The sequence below is a fragment of the Bubalus kerabau genome, chromosome 1, assembly GCF_029407905.1.
Source record: "Bubalus kerabau isolate K-KA32 ecotype Philippines breed swamp buffalo chromosome 1, PCC_UOA_SB_1v2, whole genome shotgun sequence".
NCBI lineage: Eukaryota > Metazoa > Chordata > Mammalia > Artiodactyla > Bovidae > Bubalus > Bubalus kerabau.
This window is the reverse complement of record NC_073624.1, coordinates 143,931,360-143,953,303: the sequence shown is the minus strand read 5'-3', so window position 1 is coordinate 143,953,303 and position 21,944 is coordinate 143,931,360. Positions and strand designations below refer to the sequence as shown.

General features: G+C 35.9%; 1 long non-coding RNA gene across 3 annotated transcripts in view; it reads left to right on the top strand.

Annotated features, from left to right (window-relative positions):
* Positions 1–21,944, top strand: part of LOC129659300 (uncharacterized) — a 264,145-nt gene that overhangs the window by 145,073 nt on the left and 97,128 nt on the right. Inside the window, exon 4 of one of the 3 annotated variants that reach the window (XR_008717953.1) lies at positions 1,189–4,222. The exons of the other annotated variants lie outside the window; for them this stretch is intronic. This is a non-coding gene — a long non-coding RNA (uncharacterized LOC129659300). Of the gene's footprint in view, positions 1–1,188; positions 4,223–21,944 lie in introns of those variants that run through there. 3 annotated transcript variants of the gene reach the window in all.

Below are 21,944 nucleotides of genomic sequence, written 5' to 3'. Positions count from 1 at the left end.
GCTCCTCTGTCTATGTGATAGTCCTGGCAAGAAATACTGGAGTAGGTTGCCATTTCCTCCTGTAGGGGATCTTTCTGACCCAGGGAAAGAACCCACATCTCCTGCATTACAGGCAGATTTTTCACCACTGAACCACTGGGGAATCCCCAGGGTAATCACAGGGCCCTTGAATATGGAAGGAACAAGTCTCATGGAAAAGACTTGACAGGCCCTTGTTGGCTTTGAAGATGAAAGCCAACCAAGGAATGCAGGAAGCCTCTACAATCTGCCCAAGGGGTTGGGGGAGGGAGCGCAGAATCCTCATAGAACATCCAGAAAGAGCTCAGGAGACCCAATACCTTGATTTTTTTTTAATTGGAGGCTAATTACTTTACAATATTGTAGTGGTTTTGCCATACATTAACATGAATCATCCATGGGTGTACATGTGTTTCCCATCCTGAACCCCCGTCCCAGCTCGCTCCTCATCCCATCTCTCAGGGTCATCCCAGTGCACCAGCCCTGAGCACCCTGTCTCATGCATTGAACTTGGACCGGCGATCTGTTTCACATATGATAATATACATGTTTCAATGCTATCCTCTCAAATCATCCCTTGATTTTAATACAGTGAAACACATTTTATATTTCTGATTTCCAGAGCTATAAGATAATAAGTTTGTGTTTTAAGTTGCCAAGTGTGTAATAATTCATTACAGTGACCATTGGAAACTATTACAATGTGTAAAGAGCCTAACATAGTGCTTGGCAAATAATTGATATAAAAATATAATTTATTTCTCCTTCCAGCATCATTCCCTTCTATGTTTCTGGGTTCTCTTCTAATCTCCTCTTGCAAAATCTGCCCTAAGATTGAACTTAGTCTCACTACTTGATTGGGATTTTGTTATTTTAATTTGCAGAAATGGAGAGAGAGAGAAACTCAGCATCACTTTGACCATAAGCAACAAACTTTCTCTGTAAAGAGGTTGATGGTATATTTTAGGCTTTGTAGCTCATATAATTTATCTGAACTACTTGACTTTGCAGTTATAGCAGGAAAGTAGCCCTAAGAAATATGTCAACTAATGAGTATGCCTACATTCCAATAAAACTTTATTTTCAAAAACAGGCTGTGAGCCACATTTAATCTGTGGTCCGTAGTTGGCTGATACATAATTTACATTGTTTCTTTTCACCTCCACACAGGTTAATTTGTTTCAAGGTAAAGGTGAAGAATGGAGGTGAATCAAATCCTCTCATCTCAAAAAAAAAAAAAAAAATTCAAGAAGACTTTGCTCTTTGTACCTAAGGCTTTGCTCTTGTTGTACCTAATCTCATCTGTGAATTAGAAATCAAAATAAGTAAAATCTGTAACTATAATAGCAACAGTTATTATGTAATCATAATTTATAGGACAATAGAGAATGGTTTCCTTATCTTCTGAAATCCTTCCCTGGGCCACAAGGCCATTCAATTTATTTATTTACCTCTTCACAAGCAGATTCTACTATTTCAAATAAATGCCCTTCATCAGAAATTTGCTAGTTTGAAATTCTGAAGGTGCTGTCTTCTAATTTTTAAAAACATAAGAGACTCTAAACGCCCATTTGAAAGACACCAAGTAGCACAGTGGTAAAGAATCAGCCTGCCACTGCAGGAGATGCCAGTGACAGGGTTCAACCCCAGGGTCAGGAAGATTCCCTGGAGTAGGAAATGGCAACCTGCTTCAGTATTCTTGCCTGGAAAATTCCATGGACAGAGAAGCCCATCGGGATACAGTCCACAGGGTCACAAAGTGTCAGATGTGACTGAACAAGCAGAACACACAAGACAGAATATAATTAGAAACTCCTTTACAAGGTCTTAATTTCTCCTCCCTGAATTGAGCACTTTTAGTACTTCTGTTCAGTACTTTTTGTTCTTTTCTCTGTTACCCATTTCCACATGCTGTGTCATTTGCTTTGGAATGTGACAAAGTGCTCGGAGCTCAGGACCCTGCTGCACAGGAAGGCAATATTGATTTCTTGAAGAGTAGCAAGAAGACTCTCAGTGTCACTGTTAAACTTAGATGACAGATCACAGCAACTTGTGACATCTAATTTACTGTAATGAAATCATGGGGGTCCTCTGGCTCTCAGGCCTGGAGGGGAGGTGAAAGATCAAGAAAGTGAGGATCCTGAGCCACCAGGCGTGAAGGACAGTTCATTCACTCTGTCGTCTCATTCTGAAAGGATATGAGCTGAATTTACCTGCCTTGAGATAACCAGGTTGTCTTAGCAAATGGAACATTATAAATGTCTGATCATCACTATGGTTGCAATTTAATTGCTCCATCAGAAAGCCTTATTTTTAGTTTCATTTTGAGGCCCTACAAATTGTTGTAACTTCACAGCTAAGAATGTATTAAACAGAGAGCATTTTCTTTGTTTGAGAATGCTTTTAGCCATCATTTCAATTTGAATAATCTTTGTTAAGCCATACTACACACTCAGAGGTTTTGAAGTTAATTAAGCCCCATTCTTACTTAATGGATATGCTTTCATAACTTTTTATTTTCATATTGTGCATGACTTTTATGAGGAAGAAACAAAAGAAAAGCAAACAAGCTGTTAATTTTTTTTTTTTTAAGATTCAGTAACTTTCCGCATATCTTACACCTTCTAAAACACACAGCTCAATACCTAAGCCCATCCACATATTTCCCTGAATGGACTACAGCCTCTACTTTCTCAGGATAAAATGAGCAAGATAAGTTTTGATAAACCACTTGGACACCTTCAGCATAAAATCTTAATTTTATGTTTGTATTTTTATACAGGAGTAGTTGGTATTCTAATTGGGTCTTTGGGGCACATAATGATCGCTGAATCATACAGGACAAGTTGAATAAAGTTCACATATATTTGATACTAAAGTCTGTTGTTCACAAATGCAAAAAATGTGTAGTTCTTTGGATGAATGCTGGAATATATGCTCATATAATCTGCATTTTACTTTCACTGCTATCCTTTCCTTTTCGTGTAATAGCTAGGACATATCTAACTCTCTGGATCTCAGTTTCTTCATCTTTGAAATGAGTCTAGTAACACACTGATCATTCTTGAGTGCCCATAGAAGTAGGCACTGGTACACATGCTGTACAATGCTGTACATGCTCCTGACAAACCTGTGAGGAAAATATTTGATATTATCCTCAGTCTGCATATAAAAAAATTAAGGCAGAGACTAGATGACTTCTGCTAAGCTCAATAACTAACAGATACCACAATGGGGATTTAAATCCAGATCTTCTAACATCCAGCAAAATTTTGTTTGCACTGAGTCTCAGCTGTTAACCATAGGCTTTGTCTAAGGAGCAAATTATAGACTGCAAAAAGTAGATTTCTGTAAACATGAGGTAAGGTTACTAATTAATTATTTTGGCAACCAATAATTCTTATGTGGGTAAACTTTTAAAAATCAGCATATTGTAATTCACATTATAATCACAATATAACCTAACTTATCTTTAGACTAAAGAACTGAGAATTATGGAAGTATTTCAATGAATTTCCACATTTAATCCTCCCTACAAACCTGTAAGGTAGGTCTGAGTAATCCTCATTTTACATTTGAAGAATCAGAAGAGCATGGCTTTGAATTTCAAAATCTAATTTACTTTTTTTATTGAAGTACAGTTAGCTTATAGTATTATATTAGTTTCAGATATACAACATAGTGATTCATTATTTTTGTGCATTACAAAATAATAACCATGATAATTATGTGTAATAATAACCAAAATGACTATGTCTAGTTACCATGTCATCACACAAAACTGCCACTCTATTATTGACTATGTGTTGTACATTGCAACTCTGCGACTTAATATTATAACTGGAAGTTTGTACCTCTCAAGTACTCCTCCTCCTGTTTCTCACACTACCCACCTCCCCTCTGGCAACCACTGGCTTTTCTCTGTATCTTCAGTTCTGTTTCTACTTTGTTATTTTTCTTGACTTTTTTTTTTCCCAGATTTAACATTTAAGTGGAATCATGCAGCACTTGTCTTTTTCAGCCTGACTTATTTCATTTAGCATAATACCCTCAAGGTCCTTCTGTATATCATAACTGGCATGATTTCATTCTTTTTATGCTAATATTTTATTATTCCATATATATGCATGTATGCGTGTGTGTATATATTTAATCATGTCTTGCTTATCTATTCATATTTTGATGGATACTTAGGTTTCTTCCATATTTTGGCTATTGTAAATAATGCCTCAGTGGGCATTAAGGTGCATATATCTTTTTAAATTAAATTTTTCTTTGGATACTGAATTTTATAATAGTTCTGTTTCTAATTGTCTGAGAAACTTCCCTACTGTTTTCCATACTGGCTGCACCAATTCACATTGCCACCAACAATGCACAGAGGTCCCCTTTTCTCCAAGTCCTCACCAACACTGGTTATTTCTTTTTCTTTCTCTCTTTTTTAAAAATAGCCATTCAGACAAATGTGAGATGATATCTCATTGTGGTTTTGACTTCCGTTTCCCTAATGATTAGTTATAATGGGCATCTTTATATATGCCTGTTGGCCATCAGTATGGCTTCTTTGGAAAACTGTCTATTTAGATCCTCTGTCCGCTTTTTCCATGAATTGCTTGTGTGATACTGAGTTTTATGAATCTTTATATATTTTGGATATTAACTGCTTATCTAACAAACCATTTGCAAGTATTTTCTCCCATTTTGTAGGTTGTTTTCATTTTCTTGATGATTTCCTTTGCTGTGCAAAAGCTTTATAGTTTGATGTAATTCCATGTTTGAATTTCTGCATTTGTTGCCCTTGCCTGAGTTATCATATTGAAAACAATATTGCTAAAGACTGATGTTAAAGTGCTTGTTGACTATGTTCCTGCTAGGAATTTGATGATTTCAGGTTTTATGTTGAAGTCTTTAACTCAATTTGAGTTTATTTTTGTATATAGTAAATATAAGAACGTGGTCTAGTTTTGCTCTTTTGCATGCAGCTGTCAAACTTTTCCAACATCATTTATTTAAGAGACTGTCTTTCCCGACTGCATATTCTTGACTCCTTTATCATAGATTAATTGACCATTAGGTATGGACTTATCTAGGTCCTCTATTCTGTTCCAGTTATCTGTGTGTCTGTTTCCGTGTCCATACCATGTTGATTACATGTTTTGATTACTCTCACTTTGTTGTATAGTTTGAAGTCAGGGAGAATGATAAGTAGTGTTGTTCTTCTTTCTCAAGGTTACTTTGACTATTTGTGTTTTCTTTTCTTTCTTGCTTGCTTTTTTGTTTGGTTCCATATAAATTTCAAAATAATTGATTCTAGCTTTGTAGAAAGGGCTATGGATATTTTTATAAGGATGGTAATGAAACTATAGATTGCTTTTGGATAGATGGACATTTTAACAATATTAATTCTTCCAAACCATTAGAATAATTTCCACTTATTTGAGTTATCTTCAATTTATTTCATTAGTGTCTTCTGGTTTTCAAAATATATATCTTTCACCTTCTAAGTTAAATTTATTCATAGGTATTTTAATTCTTTTTGATGCAATTGTAAATGGGGTTGTTTTATTAAAATTTTTAATAGTTCATTATTAGTGTATATGAATGCAACATATTTTTGCACATTAATCTTGTATCTTGCAAATTTACATAATTCATGTATTTTAATATTTTTGGTGGCATCTTCAGAATGTTCTATATATATATATGGTACCATGCCATCTAAAAATAGTGACAGTTTGACTTAATACTTTTCAATCTTAATTCCTTTTATTTTTCTTATCAGATTGCTATGGCTAGGACTTCTAATACTATAACTGAATAAAATTGGCAAGTGTGGGCATCCTTTTCTTTTATCCTTCAAGGGAACAATATCTTAGAGGAAAAGCTCTCAACTTTTAACTACTGAGTATGATGTTAGCTGTGGTTTTGTCATACATGGTCTTTATTATGTTGAGGTATATTCACTTTACCCAATTTTTCAGTTTTTAAAATTAATGGATTTGAATTTTGCCAAATGAATTTTCTGCATCTGCTGAGATGACAATATGATTTTAATCTTTTTTTTTTTTTTGCTAACATGTATCATGTTAATTTGTGAATATTGCACCATATTTGTATCCCTGGGATGAACCCACTTGATCATGGGGTATGATCCTTTTAATGCAATGCTGAATTCTGCTAATGTTTAGTCAAGGATTTTTACAGTTATTTTTATTAGGGATATTGGCTTGTGATTTTCTTTTCTTTTTTGTAGTGTCTTTGTCTGGTTTTTGGTAACAGGATAATGCTAGACTCTCAGAAGGAGTCTGGTAGTGTTCACTTTTCTTCAATTTTTTGGGATAGTTTGAAAAGATAAATTTTGAATATTTGGTAGAATTCACTCATCGAATATTTGGTAGAATTCACCTGTGAAGTTGTCTGTTCTTAGACTTCTGTGATTACTGATTTAATTTCATTACTGATAATATGTTTTAGATTATCTACTTTTTTCCTGATTCAGTCTTAGATTATACGTTCTTAGGAATGTATATCTTCCAGGGTGTTTAATTTGGTGGCATGTATAATAATTGTTTATAATAGTCTCATGATTTTTCATATTTCTGTAGTATCAGTTATAATTTCCTCTTCTTCCATTAATTATTTATTTTGGTCTTTGTTATTTTCTTAATGAGTCTGGTTGAAATTTTAGCAATCAGTGCCTTTAAGCAGAGGTTTTCATAGGCTTTTTAATTTCCAAGCTTTTTAATTTGTGCTCAGTAGAGTATTGATATAAATTACTTAGTTTGCTATACTGGGAAATAGAAATTCACTAAATGTTTATATTTTGTAGTATTTAGGTAAATTGCTTACCCACTCCAAGTCTCTATGTGAAAATAGGGTGGCACATAAGAAAAAATTAATCTCTACTTCATACACCAAAGTCAATTCTAGAGGATTAAAGATTTAAATATAAAAAGTAAAACAAACAAACGAATGAAAAATGCTCAGGAAGATAATACAGTCATGATTTCAGATAGAAAAGCAAAAGCTTACCATATTGAAAAAGACTGACATAGTTGACTCAAATTTATATAGGGAAGAAAAGATAATTATAGCACATGTAACCAATAAAGAGCTTGCATTCAAATAATAAGTTCTTCTACAAGTCAATATTATAAAGCCAGAATCCAACAGAATGATGAGCAAAAGATTTGATATTTCATAGATAAGGATATTCAAGAAGACAATAAATATTGGAAAAATTGCTCAACTATAGTAACTATCATAGACATGCAAATCAAAACAACAATTTGATAACTTTATAATGCAATTTGGAGAAGGCAATGGCACCCCACTCCAGTACTCTTGCCTGGAAAATCCCATGGATGGAGGAGCCTGGTAGGCTGCAGTCCATGGGGTCGCTAGAGTCAGACACAACTGAGCAACTTCACTTTCACTTTTTCATTTTCATGCATTGGAGAAGGAAATGGCGACCCACTCCAGTGTTCTTGCCTGGGAATCCCAGGGGCAGGAGAGCCTTGTGGGCTGACGTCTATGGGGTCATACAGAGTCGGACACGACTGAAGTGGCTTAGCAGCAGCAGCAGCAGCATAATGCAATTAATATACTTAAAGTTTAAAAGACTGACATTCCAAGTTGACAAGGATATGGAACAACTGAAATTTTATACAAGGTTGGTCACTAACCATTTGATTTGAAAAGCCAGGCTCACCCAACAGCAGAAATGGATGGGAATGAGAAGTTGGAGAAGTCTCTGAAATCTTTTGCCTCTGTGGGTCAGCCAGCCCAACTCTTGGTCAGTGAAGCCTGCAGTTGAAGAAGAAGAGCAGGGTGCAGTGTGGAGGAAAGAAAAGAAAGCTAGATCTGCTGGGCATATCCTTGCAATTACTAATGAAGACATTAGAGAGTAATTTTGTGCTATTTTGCTTCTATTACTTCCCTGCTCTCCAAATCTCATGCAGATTCTTCTTTTGGCTAATTCTAACCAGCACCACACAGAAAAAGTTTTCTGGAAAACATAGTTCCCAACTTAACAAAATTGACAATACAATTATTCAACACATTTTGCAACAAAAATTTAGCCATCTATAGGTAGAAAAAAGAATGACAGACATTTTCATAGAATTACATACTTGCATAAATTCCAAAACCTACTTGGAATCAAGCACTCCTAGATTTGAATTTTAGTATAGACTTTTACTATTTTAGTGATCTTGGGCAAGTTACTTAATCCCTCAGAGTCTTGTTTTCCTTGTTCATAAAATAAAGAAAATTATATTCAACTCAGACTTGTTTAAGAATAAATATTATAATATATATACATTTCTCAAGATAATGACTAGTTCATTGAGAACCTCAATAAATGATTCCCTTTGATAATATCACTACTGATCATTTGTAAAGATATTTAGGTATTATAACCTCCTAGGAACTTTTAAAATACACTGAGTCAGAGGCTTCCCTGATGTTCCAGAGGTTAAGACTTCATGCTTCCACTGCAAGGGGCATAGGTTCAATCCCTGGTCGGGGAATTGAGATCCCCACATGCTGTGTGGCACAGCCAAACTAATAATAATAGCAATAAAATATACTAATCCAGACTCTGCCCAGAGAGATTCTGATTTGTTTAGCATATTTCCCTGTCAATAAGGCAGTAAGGGACCAGTTGAATCAGGATAGCTCTACCTTACAAAATTCTTGTCCTAGACTAAGTCACCTTCTATTAACTTACTCTAGACCAGAACCCTTTGCTTACAAGTTTTGTTTACTTTTTATGTATTCCAGACATGTCTGGATGGTATATGCTAGCATTTGTTAAATTTACTATCACTCTGATGACCTTGAGAAGTCCCTAAAAGCGATATAAGGAACATCTTCATTTTCACTGACAATATTTTGGGAAGCTGGTACTATAGAAATACTCATTTTTTTTCCTTTAGATTCTTGCTAGTCATGGCTCCTGTGGGTGACTTTTTAATGACCTTTGTACCATTGGATTGAATAAGAGACATCCTTACTGTACCTCCCTTATTACTGATTACAGAAGGACAAAATCTCATACCAACCAGAAATTTAAATGTGAGATCACTGTGTTGGATTAATTCACAGGTATGCTGAATGCAGTATGAGTGAAGAGATGTAAAAATTCACTTCTTAGGATTCAGTGGGAAGACAACTACTAATCTTCAAGCTGTAGATAAGTTCCTTTCCATTGACAGGCACTTTTTAATGCTTTAAAAGTTTAATACTCTCCAGGGAAGCGTTAAATGCACTTTTTAAGTGCCATTTGTTGTGACTTCCAGGAAAGTGAAGTGGAAATGGGAACATTAGGGTCACAGTGCGTTGTTATTGAAAATGAATCCCATTTTACCTGTACTTCACAGTATTCATATATTTTTCATAAAATGAATTCATCCATATTTTAAGGTATAAGACTGACAATACCTTTCAGATCTGCCCTTCTCTGATGTGCATGCTTTTTTTTTTCTTTTGTGTATGTGTTAACTGTTCAATTGTTAAAGTTGTGTTTTCTTTTTTCTTTTTTTAATTTTATTTTATTTTTAAACCTCAAACACTGTATTAGTTTTGCCAAACATCAAAACGAATCTGCCACAGGTATACATGTGCTCCCCATCCTGAACCCTCCTCCCTCCTCCCTCCCCACACTATCCCTCTAGGTCATCCCAGTGCACCAGCCCCAAGCATCCAGTATCGTGCATCGAACCTGGACTGGCAACTCGTTTCATACATGATATTTTACATGTTTCAATGCCATTCTCCCAAATCTTCCCACCCTCTCCCTCTCCCACAGAGTCCATAAGACTGTTCTATACATCAGTGTCTCTTTTGCTATCTTGTACACAGGGTTATTGTTACCATCTTTCTAAATTCCATATTTATGCATTAGTATACTGTATTGGTGTTCTTCTTTCTGGCTTACTTCACTCTGTATAATAGGCTCCAGTTTCATCCACCTCATTAGAACTGATTCAAATGTGTTCTTTTTAATGGCTGAGTAGTACTCCATTGTGTATATGTACCACAGCTTTCTTATCCATTCATCTGCTGATGGACATCTAGGTTGCTTCCATGTCCTGGCTATTATAAACAGTGCTGCGATGAACATTGGGGTACGCATGTCTCTTTCAATTCTGGTTTCCTCAGTGTGTATGCCCAGCAGTGGGATTGCTGGATCATAAGACAGTTCTATTTCCAGTTTTTTAAGGACTCTCCACACTGTTCTCCATAGTGGCTGTACTAGTTTGCATTCCCACCAACAGTGTAAGAGGGTTCCCTTTTCTCCACACCCTCTCCAGCATTTATTGCTTGTAGACGTTTGGATCGCAGCCATTCTGACTGGTGTGAAATGGTACCTCATAGTGGTTTTGATTTGCATTTCTCTGATAATGAGTGATGTTGAGCATCTTTTCATGTGTTTGTTAGCCATCTGTATGTCTTCTTTGGAGAAATGTCTCTTTAGTTCTTTGGCCCATTTTTTGATTGGGTCATTTATTTTTCTGGAGTTGAGCTGTAGGAATTGCTTGTATATTTTTGAGATTAGTTGTTTGTCATTTGCTTCATTTGCTATTATTTTCTCCCATTCTGAAGGCTGCCTCTTCACCTTGCTAATAGTTTCCTTTGATGTGCAGAAGCTTTTAAGGTTAATTAGGTCCCATTTGTTTATTTTTGCTTTTATTTCCAATATTCTGGGAGGTGGGTCATAGAGGATCCTGCTGTGATGTATGTCGGAGAGTGTTTTGCCTATGTTCCCCTCTAGGAGTTTTATAGTTTCTGGTCTTACGTTTAGGTCTTTAATCCATTTGAGTTTATTTTTGTGTATGGTGTTAGAAAGTGTTCTAGTTTCATTCTTTTACAAGTGGTTGACCAGTTTTCCCAGCACCACTTGTTAAAGAGATTGTCTTTAATCCATTGTATATTCTTGCCTCCTTTGTCAAAGATAAGGTGTCCATATGTGCGTGGATTCATCTCTGGGCTTTCTATTTCGTTCCATTGATCTATATTTCTGTCTTTGTGCCAGTACCATACTGTCTTGATAACTGTGGCTTGTAGTAGAGCCTGAAGTCAGGTAGGTGGATTCCTCCAGTTCCATTCTTCTTTCTCAAGATCACTTTGGCTATTCAAGGTTTTTTGTATTTCCATACAAATTGTGAAATTATTTGTTCTAGCTGTGTGAAGAATACCGTTGGTAGCTTGATAGGGATTGCATTGAATCTATAAATTGCTTTGGGTAGTATACTCATTTTCACTATATTGATTCTTCCAATCCATGAACATGGTATATTTCTCCATCTGTTAGTGTCCTCTTTGATTTCTTTCACCAGTGTTTTATAGTTTTCTATATATAGGTCTTTAGTTTCTTTAGGTAGATATATTCCTAAGTATTTTATTCTTTCTGTTGCAATGGTGAATGGAATTGTTTCCTTAATTTCTCTTTCTGTTTTCTTATTATTAGTGTATAGGAATGCAAGGGATTTCTGTGTGTTGATTTTATATCCTGCAACTTTACTATAATCATTGATCAGTTCTAGTAATTTTATGGAGGAGTCTTCAGGGTTTTCTATGTAGCGGATCATGTCATCTGCAAATTAGTGTGAGTTTTACTTCTTCTTTTCCAATTTGGATTCCCTTTATTTCTTTTTCTGCTCTGATTGCTGTGGCCCAAACTTCCAAAACTATGTTGAATAGTAATGGTGAAAGTGGGCACCCTTGTCTTGTTCCTGACTTTAGAGGAAATGCTTTCAATTTTTCACCATTGAGGATAATGTTTGCTGTGGGTTCGTCATATATAGCTTTTATTACGTTGAGGTATGTTCCTTCTATTCCTGCTTTCTGGAGAGTTTTTATCATAAATGGATGTTGAATTTTGTCAAAGGCTTTCTCTGCATCTATTGAGATAATCATATGGTTTTTATTTTTCAATTTGTTAATGTGGTGTATTACATTTATTAATTTGCAGATATTGAAGAATCCTTGCATCCCTGGGATAAAGCCCACTTGGTCATGGTGTATGATCTTTCTAATGTGTTGTTGGATTCTGATTGCTAGAATTTTGTTAAGGATTTTTGCATCTATGTTCATCAGTGATATTGGCCTGTAGTTTTCTTTTGTGGTGGGATCTTTCTTTGTCAGGTTTTGGTATTAGGGTGATGGTGGCCTCATAGAATGAGTTTGGAAGTTTACCTTCCTCTGCAATTTTCTGGAAGAGTTTGAGCAGGATAGGTGTTAGCTCCTCTCTAAATTTTTGGTAGAAATTCAGCTGTGAAGCCGTCTGGCCCTGGGCTTTTGTTTGCTGGAAGATTTTTGATTACAGTTTCAATTTCCATGCTTGTGATGGGTCTGTTAAGATTTTCTATTTCTTCCTGGTCCAGTTTTGGAAAGTTGTACTTTTCTAAGAATTTGCCCATTTCTTCCATGTTGTCCATTTTATTGGCATATAGTTGCTGATAGTAGTCTCTTATGATCCTTTGTATTTCTGTGTTGTCTGTTGTGATCTCTCCATTTTCATTTCTAATTATATTGACTTGATTTTTCTCCCTTTGTTTCTTGATGAGTCTGGCTAATGGTTTGTCAATTTTATTTATCCTTTCAAAGAACCAGCTTTTGGCTTTGTTGATTTTTGCTATGGTCTCTTTTGTTTCTTTCGCATTTATTTCTGCCCTAATTTTTAAGATTTCTTTCCTTCTACTAACCCTGGGGTTCTTCATTTCTTCCTTTTCTAGTTGCTTTAGGTGTAGAGTTAGGTTATTTATTTGACTTTTTTCTTGTTTCTTGAGGTGTGCCTGTATTGCTATGAACTTTCCCCTTAGGACTGCTTTTACAGTGTCCCACAGGTTTTGGGTTGTTGTGTTTTCATTTTCATTCGTTTCTATGCAAATTTTGATTTCTTTTTTTATTTCTTCTGAGATTTGTTGGTTATTCAACAGCGTGTTGTTCAGCCTCCATATGTTGGAATTTTTAATAGTTTTTCTCCTGTAATTGAGATCTAATCTTACTGCATTGTGGTCAGAAAAGATGCTTGGAATGATTTCTATTTTTTTGAATTTACCAAGGCTAGATTTATGGCCCAGGATGTGATCTATCCTGGAGAAGGTTCCATGTGTGCTTGAGAAAAAGGTGAAATTCATTGTTTTGGGATGAAATGTCCTATAGATATCAATTAGGTCTAACTGGTCTATTGTATCGTTTAAAGTTTGTGTTTCCTTGTTAATTTTCTGTTTAGTTGATCTATCCATAGGTGTGAGTGGGGTATTAAAGTCTCCCACTATTATTGTGTTATTGTTAATTTCTCCTTTCATAGTTGTTAGCATTTGTCTTACATATTGTGGTGCTCCCGTGTTGGGTGCATATATATTTATAATTGTTATATCTTCTTCTTGGATTGATCCTTTGATCATTATGTAGTAACCATCTTTGTCTCTCTTCACAGCCTTTGTTTTAAAGTCTATTTTATCTGATATAAGTATTGCTACTCCTGCTTTCTTTTGGTCCCTATTTGCATGGAAAATCTTTTTCCAGCCCTTCACTTTCAATCTGTATGCGTCCCCTGTTTTGAGGTGGGTCTCTTGTAGACAACATATGTAGGGGTCTTGTTTTTGTATCCATTCAGCCAGTCTTTGTCTTTTGGTAGGGGCATTCAACCCATTTACGTTTAAGGTAATTACTGATAAGTATGATCCCGTTGCCATTTACTTTATTGTTTTGGGTTCGAATTTATACACCGTTTTTGTGTTTCCTGTCTAGAGAATATCCTTTAGTATTTGTTGGAGAGCTGGTTTGGTGGTGCAGAATTCTCTCAGCTTTTGCTTGTCTGAAAAGCTTTTGATTTCTCCTTCATACTTGAATGAGACCTTGCTGGGTACAATAATCTGGGCTGTAGGTTATTTTCCTTCATCATTTTAAGTATGTTTTGCCATTCCCTCCTGGCTTGAAGAGTTTCTATTGAAAGATCAGCTGTTATCCTTATGGGAATTCCCTTGTGTGTTATTTGTTGTTTTTCCCTTGCTGCTTTTAATATTTGTTCTTTGTGTTTGATCTTTGTTAATTTGATTACTATGTGTCTTGGGGTGTTTCGCCTTGGGTTTATCCTGTTTGGGACTCTCTGGGTTTCTTGGACTTGGGTGATTATTTCCTTCCCCATTTTAGGGAAGTTTTCAACTATTATCTCCTCAAGTATTTTCTCATGGTCTTTCTTTTTGTCTTCTTCTTCTGGGACCCCTATGATTCGAATGTTGTAGCGTTTAATATTGTCCTGGGGGTCTCTGAGATTGTCCTCATTTCTTTTAATTCGTTTTTCTTTTATCCTCTCTGATTCATTTATTTCTACCATTCTATCTTCTAATTCACTAATCCTATCTTCTGCCTCTGTTATTCTACTATTTGTTGCCTCCAGAGTTTTTTAATTTCATTTATTGCATTATTCATTATATACTGACTCTTTTTTATTTCTTCTAGGTCCTTGTTAAACCTTTCTTGCATCTTCTCAATCCTTGTCTCTAGGCTATTTATCTGTGATTCCATTTTGATTTCAAGATTTTGGATCAATTTCACTATCATTATTCGGAATTCTTTATCAGGTAGATTCTCTATCTCTTCCTCTTTTGTTTGGTTTGGTGTGCATTTATCCTGTTCCCTTATCTGCTGGCTATTCCTCTGTCTCTTCATCTTGTTTAAATTGCTGAGTTTGGGGTGTCCTTTCTGTATTCTGGCAGTTTGTGGGGTTCTCTTTATTGTGGCGTTTCCTCGCTGTGTGTGGGTTTGTACAGGTGGTTTGTCAAGGTTTCCTGGTTAGGGAAGCTTGTGTCAGTGTTCTGGTGGGTGGAGCTGGATTTCTTCTCTCTGGAGTGCAATGAAGTGTCCAGTAATGAGTTATGAGATGTCTATGGCTTTGGGGTGACTTTGGGCAGCCTGTATCTTGGAGCTCAGGGCTGTGTTCCTTTGTTGCTGGAGAATTTGCTTGGTATGTCTTGCCCTGGAACTTGTTGGCCCTTGTGTGGTGCTTGGTTTCAGTGTCGGTATGGAGGCGTTTGATGAGCTCCTGTCAATTAATGTTCCTTGGAGTCAGGAGTTCCCTGGAGTCAGGGTTTGGACTTAAGCCTCCTACTTCCAGCTCTCGGTCTTATTTTTACAGTAGTTTCAAAACTTCTCCTTCTATACAGCACCATTGATAAAACATCTATGTTAAAGATGAAAAGTTTCTCTACCATGAGGGTCACCCAGAGAGGTTCACAGCATTACATGAAGAAGAGAAGAGGGAGGAGGGATTTAGAGGTGACCTGAATGAGATGAGGTGGAATCAATAGAGGAGAGAGTGGGCTAGCCAGTAATCACTTCCTTATGTGCACTCCACAACTGGACCACTCAGAAATATTCACGGAGTTATACAGAGGAGAGAAGAAGGAGGAAGGAGACAGAGGTGGCCAGGAGGATAAAAGGGGGGAATGAAAAGGAGGGAGACAGATCCAGCCAGTAATCTGTTCCCTAAGTGTTCTCCCCATTTGGAACACACAGAAATTCACAGAGTTGGGTAGAGTAGAGAGGGGTTAGGGAGGAGACACCAGTGACCTGGTGGAGAAAAAGGAGAGTCCAAAGGGAGAGAGAGCAGTCAAGCCAGTAATCTTGCTCCCTAGTGAAAAATGGGTACTGAAGATTGGGTTCTTAAAGGTACAAAATTGGTAACAAATACATAAAAGCAAAAATTAAAATTCTAGAGTAGAGTTTGGAATTTAAAAAATACAATGTTAAAGAAAAGAAGAAGGAAAAGAAAGAGAGAAAAAACGAACAAACAAAAACAAACAAGGTCATGAAAATTATAAAGAGAATATAGGTACAAAATTGATGACTAATACCAAAAAGCAAAAGTTAAAAACCTAGAGTAGAGTTTGGAATTTCAGATATACAATGTTACATAAAAGAAGAAGAGAAACAGAAAAAGGAAAAAAAAAAAGTCACAGAAATTATTAAAAAAAAAACAACAAAACTATAGGTACAAAATGGATAACAAATACCAAAAAGCTAAAATTAAAAATCTAGAGTTAAAGTTGTGTTTTCTAAGATTGCCCTATTACACTGAAGCCTATGGCATTTTTTGAACTAAACTGGTGATCTGAATAGTGAAAATCAGAAAAAGAGAAGGCACAGGTATTAAAATATTATGTTTGGGGACATGTAGCACAGTCAAAACTTTGGAGTAAAGCTGAGAAATAAGCACTCTCAGGAGGTAGTTTGAATTTTGCTCTGCAGTATGGTAAAAAATCAAATTCCTTTATATATTTCTCCAGGTTTAAATAAAATAGTTTTGTGAGATTCTTCACCCATAGATATCAGCTTTTAAGTGGCTCTTCCTTCCTTCACCTTATCTTCAAATTTTGGCAATAGTTAATGAATGCAGTAAGTATTCATTGAGTATCTACAATGTGCCAAGTACTGCTTTAGCCAATAGTGAAGACACAAAGTCCATCATCTCCTGTGAATTATAGTTAGTTCATCCTTACAATGAGGGTTGTGATTTGTTGGCAAGATCTTTATCCATTGTAGGCTTTTTAGAGGTTGCCATCTTTCTTTCAGACACCTGCTTCTCCCCTGAGACTCAGCTGGTGCCCATTCCTTATTCATGAGACTCTGAAATCCTTCTCAGGCATTGCTGTAGATATACAATAAACATTTTAAAAGATACCAGTTGTCAAAACCAACTTGTACCAGTGACTCTCCCAGTTACTTACACGTGTCATTTTATTTGATTCTGACAATAACACTAAGAAGTAGATTATTTGGCCCATTTTCCTTTACTGAAGAGTTTAAGAAGTCAAAGCACTTGTCCAAGGCTACTTGGCAAGTAGCTGGACCAGCTGGGAATCGAATTCAAAATAGTCTAACTAGAATTCTAGACCCTTAACCCAAAAATGAATATTACTTCTCACATATGTAAGTATTCTCTTTTAAAAATATATAGATACAAATAAGTAAATCTCAGCTTGTTTAAAGAGACATAAATTAAGTAAATATCAACATGTTTAAAGTGATTTCATAGCATAATAGCTTTATTTTAACTATATTTTTCCATTTTAAATGTATAACTGTTCTGACATCTGGGGTGGTACTCAAAATTATTTAATATTTAAAAGCAGTTCCTATACTGAAAAATAAATATATGTTGAGAAATACTGTACTGTACTCCAGACTTCTGAGGGTAGTGAATTATGACTTGGTTCAATTTTGAATGTCCAGTGCTTAGCATATATCTGTCATGAAGAAGGAGGGTGATAAATGTATATATATATATATATATATATAGATAGATACATGAATTCCATCACTAAGTAGAGTACTGGCCCAGATATTTAGCATATAACATATATGCAACATGTATTGAAGTGAAATGAATAATTGGAAAACAGTGTTGATAAATAAAGGAGAATGTGGGAGACAAATGTCAATACCAAACAAAAAGAGTTGGACAAGTTAAAAAGGGCAAATGTTTTTTTTTGCATTTTTCCTGTTTCCTTAAAACTGATAAAAAAAGAGGACTCATCTCAACAAATTAAAATGAATAAAATCATTACTGAAATTTAACTGCTTGCTTGACATTGGTATGCATTTTATTTCTCTGCATCGCCTAACCAGATATAGTTATTTAAATTTCATACATGCAACACAAAAAAGAAAATATATATATTTTTTATATCTGGAAAAAATATTTTGAGATTTGAGACCCCAAGAGAATTGCTTTTCTACTTTGTAATTACATGGATACCAATGAGTGGTAATGAATATTTCCAAGATATCACATTTTTATGTTTCTTTGTTTTTCTCTTAAAATTTTTTCTAATGATTTTCATTAAACACTTCTACATTCTTGAGAGACTAGAGGAAATTTAATGTCCTCAAATTAAGGAAAACAAACAAAACATAGGAAAACACTTAGCAAAATTAGTTTCTTGAATTGTAAATACTTGCATTATGATTTGAAGGTTTTATTTTTTTCCCCCTCTTTAAGACAGATTTAATAGAGGAAAAAGTGCACCCCAGGAGAATGCTCTAAGCTTTCACAGTTCTTGTCCAAAGTGAATGGTATTTCATTAATTACATATAAAATCTTATGTGACAGTATAATTATAATACTATACAGCTTAGCTAGATGGCTTTAAATGATTTGCCAGTACAACCCTAGAAATGAAAGATCATATAGGGTAAAAGTGTAAAATTAGATAGCCAGTGGAAATTTGCTGTGTCAGGGAGCTCAAATCCAGTACTCTGGGACAAGCTAGAGGGGGAGGGAGGTTCAAGATGGAGAGGACATATATATTCCTATGGAATATGTTGATTCATGTTGATAAATGACAGAAACCAACATAACATTGTAAAGCAATTATCCTCTGGTTAAAAATAAATAAATTTTTTAAAATTGTGATAAATACTAAAAAGGGAGTCTTTAAGATTCCATTTTGAAACTAAGTACTCTTGGCAAGGGACAAAATTGCTGATATGTTTCTACATTTAAGATGGCTCCCATTGCTCATAGAGGAATTACATCTCAGTGTGATGTCTCATGGAGAAGGCAATGGCACCCCACTCCAGTACTCTTGCCTGGAAAATCCCATGGATGGAGGAGCCTGGAAGGCTGCAGTCCATAGGGTCGCTAGGAGTCAGACACAACTGAGCAACTTCACTTTCACTTTTCACTTTCATGCATTGGAGAAGGAAATGGCAACCCACTCCAGTGTTCTTGCCTGGAGAATCCCAGGGACAGGGGAGCCTGGTGGGCTGCCGTCTATGGGGTTGCACAGAGTCGGATACGACTGAAGCGACTTAGCAGTGATGTCTCTAATTTTTTGAAATGCCAGTTATTTCAGTTGACACTTCCGTTTGCTTTAGGTAAGAACCTAGGAAAGAATATACCGATCGAGGAGGTAACACAGGTAGAGAAGATAACACACTCCATGCTTTGATATGAGGTGGGAGGAATGTAGTTCTGGATATTAGAAAGTTACTCAATAAACTGGAGACCCACAGAGAATGTGGTGGGCAAGATTTCTGCCCATTAAAAGCAGCTTTCTTTAGTGTATGCCTAAGAGCACACTGACATTCAGACCTTTCCTCAAGGCATTAATTGGCTATTTCGGTACTACTCATTTGAATGTATCCACATCCATCCAATTTCCAGCAGATTGGACTACCTATTGTTTTTAAAGAAAGTTATAGGTAAAAGAGAAATTTAGCTATGAATATAATCTCAGTAGGGGAGAAGGCAATGGCACCCCACTCCAGTACTCTTACCTGGAGAATCCCATGGATGGAGGAGCCTGGTGGGCTGCAGTCCATGGGGTCGCTAAGAGTCAGACAGGACTGAGCGACTTCACTTTCACTTTTCACTTTCGTGCATTGGAGAAGGAAATGGCAACCCACTCCAGTGTTCTTGCCTGGAGAATCCCAGGGATGGGGGAGCCTGGTGGGCTGCCCTCTGTGGGGTCGCACAGAGTCGGACACGACTGAAGCGACTTAGCAGCAGCAGCATAATCTCAATATAGTGAGCAATCACATTTCTTCTCTTTGGTGTATGTAGGTCTCTGCTCTGTGAAATCGTTCAGTGTTTGCCCCCTCAGCACAGGTAGTTGGGGAAAGGATTCAGTCAAGAAACCTCAGGCATGGGAAACCAGAACTTGAAATCTTTAACTTTCAGTTGCCCAGCATTCTATTCTAACTGGGATGGCCCCTGTTGAACCGATTATTAAATATTTACTATCTCAAAGACTTGTAATAACATTGAAAAATACTTAGGCTATAAGGTTATTGGAACAGAGTTGAATGCAAAATTTAACCTAAATACTGATTTACCTATATTTTAGGAAGCCACTTGAATATTTAATAAAGAGAGAGGGTCAGGATGGGGAACACATGTACACCTATGGCTGATTCATGTGAATGTATAGCAAAAACCACCACAATATTGTAAAGTAATTAGCCTCCAATTAAAATAAATTTTAAAAAATACTTGAAAAACAGAGTAAAAACTGTGACTATTTTGATGGTCACTGTGATGATTAATTGTATGTGTCAACTCGAGTGGCCTAAGGGTTGCCCAGATGGCTGATAAACATCATTCCTGGGGGTGTCTGTAAAGCTATTTCTGGAAAAGATTAGCATTTGAATTAGTAAAGACAGCCTCACCTATATGGAGAGGTGTCATCCAATCCTTTTGAGGGCCTGAATGAAACAAAAGGGTGGAGGAAGGGCAAATTTACTCTCTTTCTTAACCTGGGTCTTGAGTCTTCTTCTACCCTCAGATATAGATAGTTCTCCTGATTCTTGGGCCTTTGGATATGAACTGGGACTTAAATCCAGTTCTGGTCCCCCATCCTTCTGGATGGTGTGTGTTAGTCGCTCAGTCGTATCTGACTCTTTGGGACACCATGGACTGTAGCCCATTAGGCTCCTATGTCCATGGGATTCTCTAGGCAGGAATAGTGGAGTGAGTTGCCATTTCCTGTTCCAGGGATGGTAATTGAGACTGAATTACAAAACCAGCTTTCCTGGTTCTCTAGTCACCAGACAGCAGGTCATGGGACTTAGCTCCACAATCATGTGAGCCAATCCCTATAATAAATGTCACTATATCCTTCCATATAATCTATAATATGTCATACATCCATAATCTATAATAATGCCATATGCCTATCTCTTTTACACCTAAATAGCTCCTATTAGTTCTGTTTCACTGGAGAACCCTGACTCTCATAGTCAGTTAATCAAAAAACTGGTTAAAGTAGGAAATCATAAAAATGGGTGTATAAGGAGACTATATATAAAATATATAATAATAAATATATATAAATATATATATATATATATTTTAACATTTAAAACATTCAAATGTATATCCATTCACCAGTCTTTTAATTGGCTTCCCAAGTGGCTCAGTAAGTAATGTGCCTGCCAATGAAGGAGACATGGATTTGATCCCTGGGTTGGGAAGATCCCCTGGACAAGGAAATGGCAACCCACTCCAGTATCTCCAGGATTCTTGCCTGGGAGATCCCACAGAGGATCCTGGTGGGTACAGTCCATGGGGTCTCAAAATATTCAGACATGATTTAGCAAAACTAAATAAAACTGATCTTTGAATGAGGCAAACACTTTCTATAGATCTGGGACATATAAAGAAATTGTCATCTTATAGGTCATGTGTACATAATGCATTACTTACAGTTTTCCTTTAGTGTGAGAACTTTAAACACTAACTAAGTTGACTGTAGAAGTCTACATTTTTGTAATTGTTTTCTCCAAACCATTTGAAGATATCTTGCGATACTTAGTTTAATAGAAAAATTTTTAACGTTTTTATGTATTTACAAAAGGATTCAGCTTATTTTTCATGGAAAAAAACCAACAACCTTTCATGTTTATATTTCATAAGTTTTTATAATAGTTCATTACATTATTATGTAGTTAAATTACCTATTTGATTTACATCATTATGTATTACAAACATAATCATAGCTGGCATCATCAAGTTTGGAAGCAGTGGAGTAATTTTTGTGTCTGTCCTAAAGTATCTATACTTTAGTAAAACATGCAGTCTGTTTATCCAAATTTTATTAACTGCTCTATTAATAGTTTACAGTTCTGAGTGTCAGCAAATTGGGAGCTAGCTGGACCCCTCTGAAAAATTGTCTTAATCTTTTTCCTTCATTTATGAGTCAAGGGAATTTCATGGCAATAATTGGAACACAGTTTGAAGGCTCTCTCTCTATATATATATTATATATATATATATATATATATATATATATATATATATATATATATATATATATATAAAGCAGTAAGTAAAAGGGTCATATTTGGCTCCAAGTAAGTCAGGACTTCTGAACCATCAGAAACAGGAAGTCCCCTAAGATGCAATGACAAGG